The sequence below is a fragment of the Myodes glareolus genome, chromosome X (genome assembly GCF_982192425.1).
Source record: "Myodes glareolus chromosome X, mMyoGla1.1, whole genome shotgun sequence".
NCBI lineage: Eukaryota > Metazoa > Chordata > Mammalia > Rodentia > Cricetidae > Myodes > Myodes glareolus.
In genome coordinates, this window is record NC_142053.1 from 106,306,451 (window position 1) to 106,317,512 (window position 11,062).

The following is an 11,062-nucleotide window of genomic DNA, read 5'->3' on the forward strand; positions in this document are numbered from 1 at the left end:
TTACAGGACAAATACAGGTGTCACAACCATCTCAAGCTCTAGCTTTGAGGGATGTGATTCCTTTTGCTCTCTTGAAACACCCATAGACACATGCTCAGACATAGAAGAATAACACACACGCACACACACACACACATATTTTGAGAAAGATTTCAGGTCAGTAACCTGGCCTTTTGTCTCAAGACACTGGAATAAAGGAATACATAAGCCTAAAATAAACAAAATTATAATATAATGGAGATTTTAGTGAAAATTAATTAAAAAGAAAATAGCAAAACAGTACATAAAATGGATTTATCCCTTTACTAATGGTGGGAAACATTTTTGGAGAACAACAACACGTTTAATGTGTCCTCATGCACCCAAGTTTTGTCTTTCAGAACTGGGTGACCCTCCAATGTTGGGAGCCTTTTCTTCTAATGCTGACCTCTCCCTGGGTTGATGTTTCCCAGTTAAGTGCCCTGTGTTTGCAGAGTTTCCCCTAAACAATGAGTAACACTCCTCTATAGGATAATTTTTTCTAGCAATGCCTCCTTTTGTGGCAATATTTTTCCCTGGGACAGTTTTCCCTTTTCAGAGTTATGCTTTTAAAATGAATGACCCCCCTTTACAGGGCTTTCATGGATGGGGATATCTCTCCCTGCAAGGTGATCTTCACTTGCAGAGGATATTTTCCCTGCAATTCATTTTACCCCTCTCACATGAGTAGCCCTTCTTTTCAGTGTACCTTTGCTGAAGCGAAGCCTCGCTCTAAGACTGCATTTCACAGGAGTGGATCCTCTATTTGCAGAGTTACCCTTTCCAGATAATAGACCCTTTTTCACATGGCAGCTTTTGATGGAGTGTCCTTAACCAACAGAGAGAGGGTACTCTAATTGCTGAGGTGCCATTCCAACTGAAATTCTCTCTTCATCGGGGCGTCTTGTCCTTCAAGGTGGAACAATCCCTGTGGGCTGAATATTCCCAGGAGAGGGTCTTCTCTTGGCCCAGATGCACTTCTCAAATGATTGGTTCCACTCTACAGAGTGAGTTTTCATTGCGCGACCTCTCCCTGCAAGGCAAGCTTCACTTGAGGAGGGTCTTCTCCTGGACAACTTACTCCTCTCAAATGAGTAGCTCTCCTCACCAGGGCTCCCTTTTTGAGGCAAAGACTTGCTGTGTCTTGACAGTTCGGTGAAGAGGATGCTCTCTTTGCAGAATTACCCTCCTCCTTTCAATATCCCTTCTCGGAGCATGACTTTTGATAGGATGAACAGTCCTCCTTGCAAGGCGATATTCACCAACAGATATTCCTCTCTTCCAGGAGTAACCGCACTGTTATGAGTAACCCTCCTATGCAGTGTACGTTTTTCTGAGGCAATGCCTGAAGTTATCTCCTTCCTTATAATGTCCATCACGAGGATGAGGTCCTTTCTTTCATAACTCATTTAATTTATACTAATGAATTCACACATTTTCTACTACCTATTTATATGGCAAAATGGACTGGGAACACAACAAAGAATTCTATAGTCTGAATTAGTTCGAAAACGAGGATCATATCTTCTGATTTAGTTCTTTTTTTAAGGACTTCAGAAGAGCTTCACACTGCATGTTCAACTGCCAGCACTAAGTTTGGTTTCTCTGGAAACTAGCTGTACACAAACATCATCTTGGGGATGGGCTTAAGCCCTTTGGCCAATAGATAGTCCTATGCAAATTATCCGATGTTCCACAGCTAAATGATTGGACCACTACTCTGATGTCATAGTGGAGGCAGGTGGTTTGTGGGGGTGGGGCGTTTCTAAAGCCCAGGCTGTCCTGAAGCACACACAGATCCCCAAGTTAATGCTTCTCCAGGACTAGCATTAAGGCATGCACAACCTGAACAACTCTCTTGATTAATATGTCCTCCTTCCTCTGACGCATTCTTTGCCAAAATTACTTGGACCCTTCTCTTCAATCCATGAATACGAGTGTGTGGAGGAGCTCTCAGATGAAGGGCACTACAGCTCAGATGGTTCAAAAGAAATGGGTGTCATCGCCAGCATGTCGCCACTGAGGAAGTATAGGTTTCTTTTCAATCACTTTTTTTTTCATTGTCTCCATATTTGGTAAACTCTGAACATGGCATTGAGTTCATTTCCATTCACCCAGAGAATGTAAAGATGATAAATTAATCTATTAATCTGTGTATAAGAAAAATAAAAACATAGTCCGAATTCAGAAAGCTGGGAAAAGATATAAGATATAAATTGTTATCATAACTGGGAGGAGAGCAGAGAAAAATGGAGAGCACAATAAAAATAAATGAAAAACTTACTGATACCATGCAATGCTAACTTGAGTGTGGGAAACATACTACATATTATTGGTGAAAATTGAAATACATATAATCATTGTCTTGGATAACTTGAAAAAATATATCTAATTTTTAAATGTAATTGTATTTGATACAGGTTTTTAAGATATTAAAATACATGTACATCTCTACAAGTATGTTTAAAGCTTAGAATATTATAAATAAGCTTATGGTCCATCTTTAAAGAAAGATAATTGAGACTACAATCTTTGGCTGTGAAATACTACAGTATCACTCTGAATTAAATGTATTTCCATAAAGAAAACAAATTACAAGCCTACCAAGCTAGAGAGGCTATTTAGGTATCTCACCAATACACATTAAAACTAAAACCTTATGGGCAAAACTAAGCTTACTATTGGTGAAAGTGATGATTGTAATAGGAAACTATTACTGTCGCTTGAGATCAGAAAAAATTACATGAACCAAGAAAACACACAGATAAAATAGACAATTTAAAGTTACTTTTTGGAGATTTCATGAACTACTTTCAGTAGTAGAAAGGACCACAGAGACAATAGAACAGTGAGATAAAAGACTTGAACAGCACTACAAAGAAAATAGTCTTAGAAATACATCTACAATACATTCCACAAAAGACTAGCAGCACAGACATTCTTCTCAGGTCAATGTAGAACGTTCTCCATGTTAGATCATACCCAGGAAAAAGAAAAAGAATAGAAAAGTGTAGAATTAACTACACACTTTAACCACACTGGAATGTAGTTAGAAATCAATAACAAGCAAATTTAAGTGATTTAGAAAATTAGAATCTATCGAAAGTAAATCCTGTTTCAATGTGTAAAATGAGGACTTAAAAAGAGAAATTCAAATATTTATTGAAAACACCACAAATAGTGATGAAGGCCTACAAGCACAGTCACTTGAACTGCTGAGACAGGAGAATTGAAAGTTAAACTACAGAGAGAAGCTGTTGGAAATGAAAAAGTCAAATGAAGACAAAATATATGAATATCTATACCATTACTATTTTAGTGATTAGGGATGATTTTCAACTATAAGTGCCTGCTTTAAAACCAAGGAAAAGGGGCTGGAGAGATGGTGCAGCTGTTTCAGGGCCTTGCTGTTCTTGCAAAACACCCAGTTTTGTCTTACAGGACAAATACAGGTGTCACAACCATCTCAAGCTCTAGCTTCGAGGGATGTGATTCCTTTTGCTCTCTTGAAACACCCATATACACATGCTAGGACATAAAAGAATAACACACACACACACACACACACACATACACACAAACACACACACACACACACACACACACATACACACACACATATTTAGAGAAAGATTTCAGGTCAGTAACCTGGCCCTTTGTCTCAAGACACTGGAATAAAGGAATACATAAGCATAAAATAAACAAAATTATAATATAATGGAGATTTTAGTGAAAATAAATTAAAAAGAAAATAGCAAAACAGTACATAAAATGGATTTATCCCTTTACTAATTGTGGGAATCATTTTTGGAGAACAACAACACGTTTAATGTGTCCTCATGCACCCAAGTTTTTGTCTTTCAGAACTGGGTGACCCTCCAATGTTGGGAGGCTTTTCCTCTAATGCTGACCTCTCCCTGGGTTGATGTTTCCCAGTTAAGTGTCCTATGTTTGCAGAGTTTCCCCTAAACAATGAGTAACACTCCTCTATAGGATAATTTTTTCTAGCAATGCCTCCTTTTGTGGCAATATTTTTCCCTGGGACAGTTTACCCTTTTCAGAGTTATGCTTTTAAAATGAATGACCCCCCTTTACAGGGCATTCTTGGATGGGGATATCTCTCCCTGCAAGGTGATCTTCACTTGCAGAGGATATTTTCCCTGCCATTCCTTTTACCCCTCTCACATGAGTAGCCCTTCTTTTCAGTGTACCTTTGCTGAAGCGAAGCCTCGCTCTAAGATTGCATTTCACAGGATTGGATCCTCTATTTTCAGGGTTACCCTTTCCAGATAATAGACCCTTTTTCACATGGCAGCTTTTGATGGAGTGTCCTTAACCAACAGAGAGAGGGTACTCTAATTGCTGAGGTGCCCCTTCCAACTGAAATTCTCTCTTCCTCGGGGCGTCTTGTCCTTCAAGGTGGAACAATCCCTGTGGGCTGAATATTCCCAGGAGAGGGTCTTCTCTTGGCCCAGATGCACTTCTCAAATGATTGGTTCCACTCTACAGAGTGAGTTTTCATTGCGCGACCTCTCCCTGCAAGGCAAGCTTCACTTGAGGAGGGTCTTCTCCTGGACAACTTACTCCTCTCAAATGAGTAGCTCTCCTCACCAGGGCTCCCTTTTTGAGACAAAGACTTGCTGTGTCTTGACAGTTCGGTGAAGAGGATGCTCTCATTGCAGAATTACCCTCCTCCTTTCAATATCCCTTCTCGGAGCATGAACAGTCCTCCTTGCAAGGCGATATTCACCAACAGATATTCCTCTCTTCCAGGAGTAACCACACTGTTATGAGTAACCCTCCTATGCAGCGTACTTTTTTCTGAGGCAATGCCTGAAGTTATCTCCTTCCTTATAATGTCCATCACGAGGATGAGGTCCTTTCTTTCATAACTCATTTAATTTATACTAATGAATTCACACATTTTCTACTACCTATTTATATGGCAAAATGGACTGGGAACACAACAAAGAATTCTACAGAATGAATTAGTTCGAAAACGAGGATCATATCTTCTGATTTAGTTCTTTTTTTAAGGACTTCAGAAGAGCTTCACACTGCATGTTCAACTGCCAGCACTAAGTTTGGTTTCTCTGGAAACTAGCTGTACACAAACATCATCTTGGGGATGGGCTTAAGCCCTTTGGCCAATAGATAGTCCTATGCAAATTATCCGATGTTCCACAGCTAAATGATTGGACCACTACTCTGATGTCATAGTGGAGGCAGGTGGATTGTGGGGGTGGGGCGTTTCTAAAGGCCAGGCTGTCCTGAAGCACACACAGATCCCCAAGTTAATGCTTCTCCAGGACTAGCATTAAGGCATGCACAACCTGAACAACTCTCTTGATTAATATGTCCTCCTTCCTGTGACGCATTCTTTGCCAAAATTACTTGGACCCTTCTCTTCAATCCATGAATACGAGTGTGTGGAGGAGCTCTCAGATGAAGGGCACTACAGCTCAGATGGTTAAAAAGAAATGGGTGTCATCGCCAGCCTGTCGCCACTGAGGAAGAATAGGTTTCTTTTCAATCACTTTTTTTTTCATTGCCTCCATATTTGGTAAACTCTGAACATGGCAATGAGTTCATTTCCATTCACCCAGAGAATGTAAAGATGATAAATTAATCAATTAATCTGTGTATAAAAAATAAAAACATAGTCCGAATTCAGAAAGCTGGGAAAAGATATAAGATATAAATTGTTACCATAACTGGGAGGAGAGCAGAGAAAAATGTAGAGCACAAAAAAATAAATGAAAAACTTACTGATACCATGCAATGCTAACTTGAGTGTGGGAAACATACTACATATTATTGGTGAAAATTGAAATACATATAATCATTGTCTTGGATAACTTGAAAAAATATATCTAATTTTTAAATGTAATTGTATTTGATACAGGTTTTTAAGATATTAAAATACATGTACATCTCTACAAGTATGTTTAAAGCTTAGAATATTATAAATAAGCTTATGGTCCATCTTTAAAGAAAGATAATTGAGACTACTATCTTTGGCTGTGAAATACTACAGTATCACTCTGAATTAAATGTATTTCCATAAAGAAAACAAATTACAAGCCTACCAAGCTAGAGAGGCTATTTAGGTATCTCACCAAATACACTTTAAAACTAAAACCTTATGGGCAAAACTAAGCTTACTATTGGTGAAAGTGATGATTGTAATAGGAAACTATTACTGTCGCTTGAGATCAGAAAAAATTACATGAACCAAGAAAACACACAGATAAAATAGACAATTTAAAGTTACTTTTTGGAGATTTCATGAACTACTTTCAGTAGTAGTAAGGACCACAGAGACAATATACGGTGAGATAAAAGACTTGAACAGCACTACAAAGAAAATAGACTTAGAAATACATCTACACTACATTCCACACAAGACTAGCAGCACAGACATTCTTCTCAGGTCAATGTAGAACTTTCTCCATGTTAGATCATACCCAGGAAAAAGAAAAAGAATAGAAAAGTGTAGAATTAACTACACACTTTAACCACGCTGGAATGTAGTTAGAAATCAATAACAAGCAAATTTAAGTAATTTAGAAAATTAGAATCTATCGAAAGTAAATACTATTTCAATGTGTAAAATGAGGACGTAAAAACACAAATTCAAATATTTATTGAAAACACCACAAATAGTGATGAAGGCCTACAAGCACAGTCACTTGAACTGCTGAGGCAGGAGAATTGAAAGTTAAACTACAGAGAGAAGCTGTTGGAAATGAAAAAGTCAAATGAAGACAAAATATATGAATATCTATACCATTACTAAATTAGTGATTAGGGATGATTTTCAACTATAAGTGCCTGCTTTAAAACCAAGGAAAAGGGGCTGGAGAGATGGTGCAGCTGTTTCAGGGCCTTGCTGTTCTTGCAAAACACCCAGTTTAAGTCTTACAGGACAAATACAGGTGTCACAACCATCTCAAGCTCTAGCTTCGAGGGATGTGATTCCTTTTGCTCTCTTGAAACACCCATAGACACATGCTCAGACATAAAAGAATAACACACACGCACACACACACACACACACACACATATTTTGAGAAAGATTTCAGGTCAGTAACCTGGCCTTTTGTTTCAAGACACTGGAATGAAGGAATACATAAGCCTAAAATAAACAAAATTATAATATAATGGAGATTTTAGTGAAAATTAATTAAAAAGAAAATAGCAAAACAGTACATAAAATGGATTTATCCCTTTACTAATGGTGGGAAACATTTTTGGAGAACAACAACACGTTTAATGTGTCCTCATGCACCCAAGTTTTGTCTTTCAGAACTGGGTGACCCTCCAATGTTGGGAGGCTTTTCTTCTAATGCTGACCTCTCCCTGGGTTGATGTTTCCCAGTTAAGTGTCCTGTGTTTGCAGAGTTTCCCCTAAATAATGAGTAACCCTCCTCTATAGGATAAGTTTTTTTGAAGCAATGCCTCCTTTTGTGGCAATATTTTTCCCTGGGACAGTTTTCCCTTTTCAGAGTTATGCTTTAAAAATGAATGACCCCCCTTTACAGGGCATTCTTGGATGGGAATATCTCTCCCTGCAAGGTGATCTTCACTTGCAGAGGATATTTTCCCTGCCATTCCTTTTACCCCTCTCACATGAGTAGCCCTTCTTTTCAGTGTACCTTTGCTGAAGCGAAGCTTCGCTCTAAGATTGCATTTCACAGGAGTGGATCCTCTATTTGCAGAGTTACACTTTCCAGATAATAGACACTTTTTCACATGGCAGCTTTTGATGGAGTGTCCTTAACCAACAGAGAGAGGGTACTCTAATTGCTGAGGTGCCCCTTCCAACTGAAATTCTCTCTTCTTCGGGGCGTCTTGTCCTTCAAGGTGGAACAATCCCTGTGGGCTGAATATTCCCAGGAGAGGGTCTTCTCTTGGCCCAGATGCACTTCTCAAATGATTGGTTCCACTCTACAGAGTGAGTTTTCATTGCGCGACCTCTCCCTGCAAGGCAAGCTTCACTTGAGGAGGGTCTTCTCCTGGACAACTTACTCCTCTCAAATGAGTAGCTCTCCTCACCAGGGCTCCCTTTTTGAGGCAAAGACTTGCTGTGTCTTGACAGTTCGGTGAAGAGGATGCTCTCTTTGCAGAATTACCCTCCTGCTTTCAATATCCCTTCTCGGAGCATGACTTTTGATAGGATGAACAGTCCTCCTTGCAAGGCGATATTCACCAACAGATATTCCTCTCTTCCAGGAGTAACCACACTGTTATGAGTAACCCTCCTATGCAGCGTACTTTTTTCTGAGGCAATGCCTGAAGTTATCTCCTTCCTTATAATGTCCATCATGAGGATGAGGTCCTTTCTTTCAGAACTCATTTAATTTATACTAATGAATTCACACATTTTCTACTACCTATTTATATGGCAAAATGGACTGGGAACACAACAAAGAATTCTATAGTCTGAATTAGTTCGAAAACGAGGATCATATCTTCTGATTTAGTTCTTTTTTTAAGGACTTCAGAAGAGCTTCACACTGCATGTTCAACTGCCAGCACTAAGTTTGGTTTCTCTGGAAACTAGCTGTACACAAACATCATCTTGGGGATGGGCTTAAGCCCTTTGGTCAATAGATAGTCCTATGCAAATTATCCGATGTTCCACAGCTAAATGATTGGACCACTACTCTGATGTCATAGTGGAGGCAGGTGGTTTGTGGGGGTGGGGCGTTTCTAAAGCCCAGGCTGTCCTGAAGCACACACAGATCCCCAAGTTAATGCTTCTCCAGGACTAGCATTAAGGCATGCACAACCTGAACAACTCTCTTGATTAATATGTCCTCCTTCCTGTGACGCATTCTTTGCCAAAATTACTTGGACCCTTCTCTTCAATCCATGAATACGAGTGTGTGGAGGAGCTCTCAGATGAAGGGCACTACAGCTCAGATGGTTGAAAAGAATTGGGTGTCATCGCCAGCCTGTCACCACTGAGGAAGAATAGGTTTCTTTTCAATCACTTTTTTTCTCATTGCCTCCATATTTGGTAAACTCTGAACATGGCAATGAGTTCATTTCCATTCACCCAGAGAATATAAAGATGATAAATTAATCTATTAATCTGTGTATAAGAAAAATAAAAACATAGTCCGAATTCAGAAAGCTGGGAAAAGATATAAGATATAAATTGTTATCATAACTGGGAGGAGAGCAGAGAAAAATGTAGAGCACAAAAAAAAATGAAAAACTTACTGATTCCATGCAATGCTAACTTGAGTGTGGGCAACATACTACATATTATTGGTGAAAATTGAAATACATATAATCATTGTCTTGGATAACTTGAAAAAATATATCTAATTTTTAAATGTAATTGTATTTGATACAGGTTTTTAAGATATTAAAATACATGTACATCTCTACAAGTATGTTTAAAGCTTAGAATATTATAAATAAGCTTATGGTCCATCTTTAAAGAAAGATAATTGAGACTACTATCTTTGGCTGTGAAATACTACAGTATCACTCTGAATTAAATGTATTTCCATAAAGAAAACAAATTACAAGCCTACCAAGCTAGAGAGGCTATTTAGGTATCTCACCAAATACACTTTAAAACTAAATCCTTATGGGCAAAACTAAGCTTACTATTGGTGAAAGTGATGATTGTAATAGGAAACTATTACTGTCGCTGGAGATCAGAAAAAATTACATGAACCAAGAAAACACACAGATAAAATAGACAATTTAAAGTTACTTTTTGGAGATTTCATGAACTACTTTCAGTAGTAGTTAGGACCACAGAGACAATATACAGTGAGATAAAAGACATGAACAGCACTACAAAGAAAATAGTCTTAGAAATACATCTACACTACATTCCACACAAGACTAGCAGCACAGACATTCTTCTCAGGTCAATGTAGAACGTTCTCCATGTTAGATCATACCCAGGAAAAAGAAAAAGAATAGAAAAGTGTAGAATTAACTACACAATTTAACCACGCTGGAATGTAGTTAGAAATCAATAACAAGCAAATTTAAGTAATTTAGAAAATTAGAATCTATCGAAAGTCAATACTGTTTCAATGTGTAAAATGAGGACTTAAAAACAGAAATTCAAATATTTATTGAAAACACCACAAATAGTGATGAAGGCCTACAAGCATAGTCACTTGAACTGCTGAGGCAGGAGAATTGAAAGTTAAACTACAGAGAGAAGCTGTTGGAAATGAAAAAGTCAAATGAAGACAAAATATATGAATATCTATACCATTACTAAATTAGTGATTAGGCATGATTTTCAAGAATAAGTGCCTGCTTTAAAACCAAGGAAAAGGGGCTGGAGTGATGGTGCAGCTGTTTCAGGGCCTTGCTGTTCTTGCAAAACACCCAGTTTGGGTCTTACAGGACAAATCCAGGTGTCACAACCATCTCAAGCTCTAGCTTCGAAGAATGTGATTCCTTTTGCTCTCTTGAAACACCCATAGACACATGCTCAGACATAAAAGAATAACACACACACACACACACACACACACACACATACACACAAACACACACACACACACACATACACACACACATATTTAGAGAAAGATTTCAGGTCAGTAACCTGGCCCTTTGTCTCAAGACACTGGAATAAAGGAATACATAAGCCTAAAATAAACAAAATTATAATATAATGGAGATTTTAGTGAAAATTAATTAAAAAGAAAATAGCAAAACAGTACATAAAATGGATTTATCCCTTTACTAATGGTGGGAAACATTTTTGGAGAACAACAACACGTTTAATGTGTCCTCATGCACCCAAGTTTTGTCTTTCAGAACTGGGTGACCCTCTAATGTTGGGAGGCTTTTCTTCTAATGCTGACCTCTCCCTGGGTTGATGTTTCCCAGTTAAGTGTCCTGTGTTTGCAGAGTTTCCCCTAAACAATGAGTAACCCTCCTCTAGAGGATAATTTTTTTTGAAGCAATGCCTCCTTTTGGGGCAATATTTTTCCCTGGGACAGTTTTCCCTTTTCAGAGTTACGCTTTTAAAATGAATGACCCCCCTTTACAG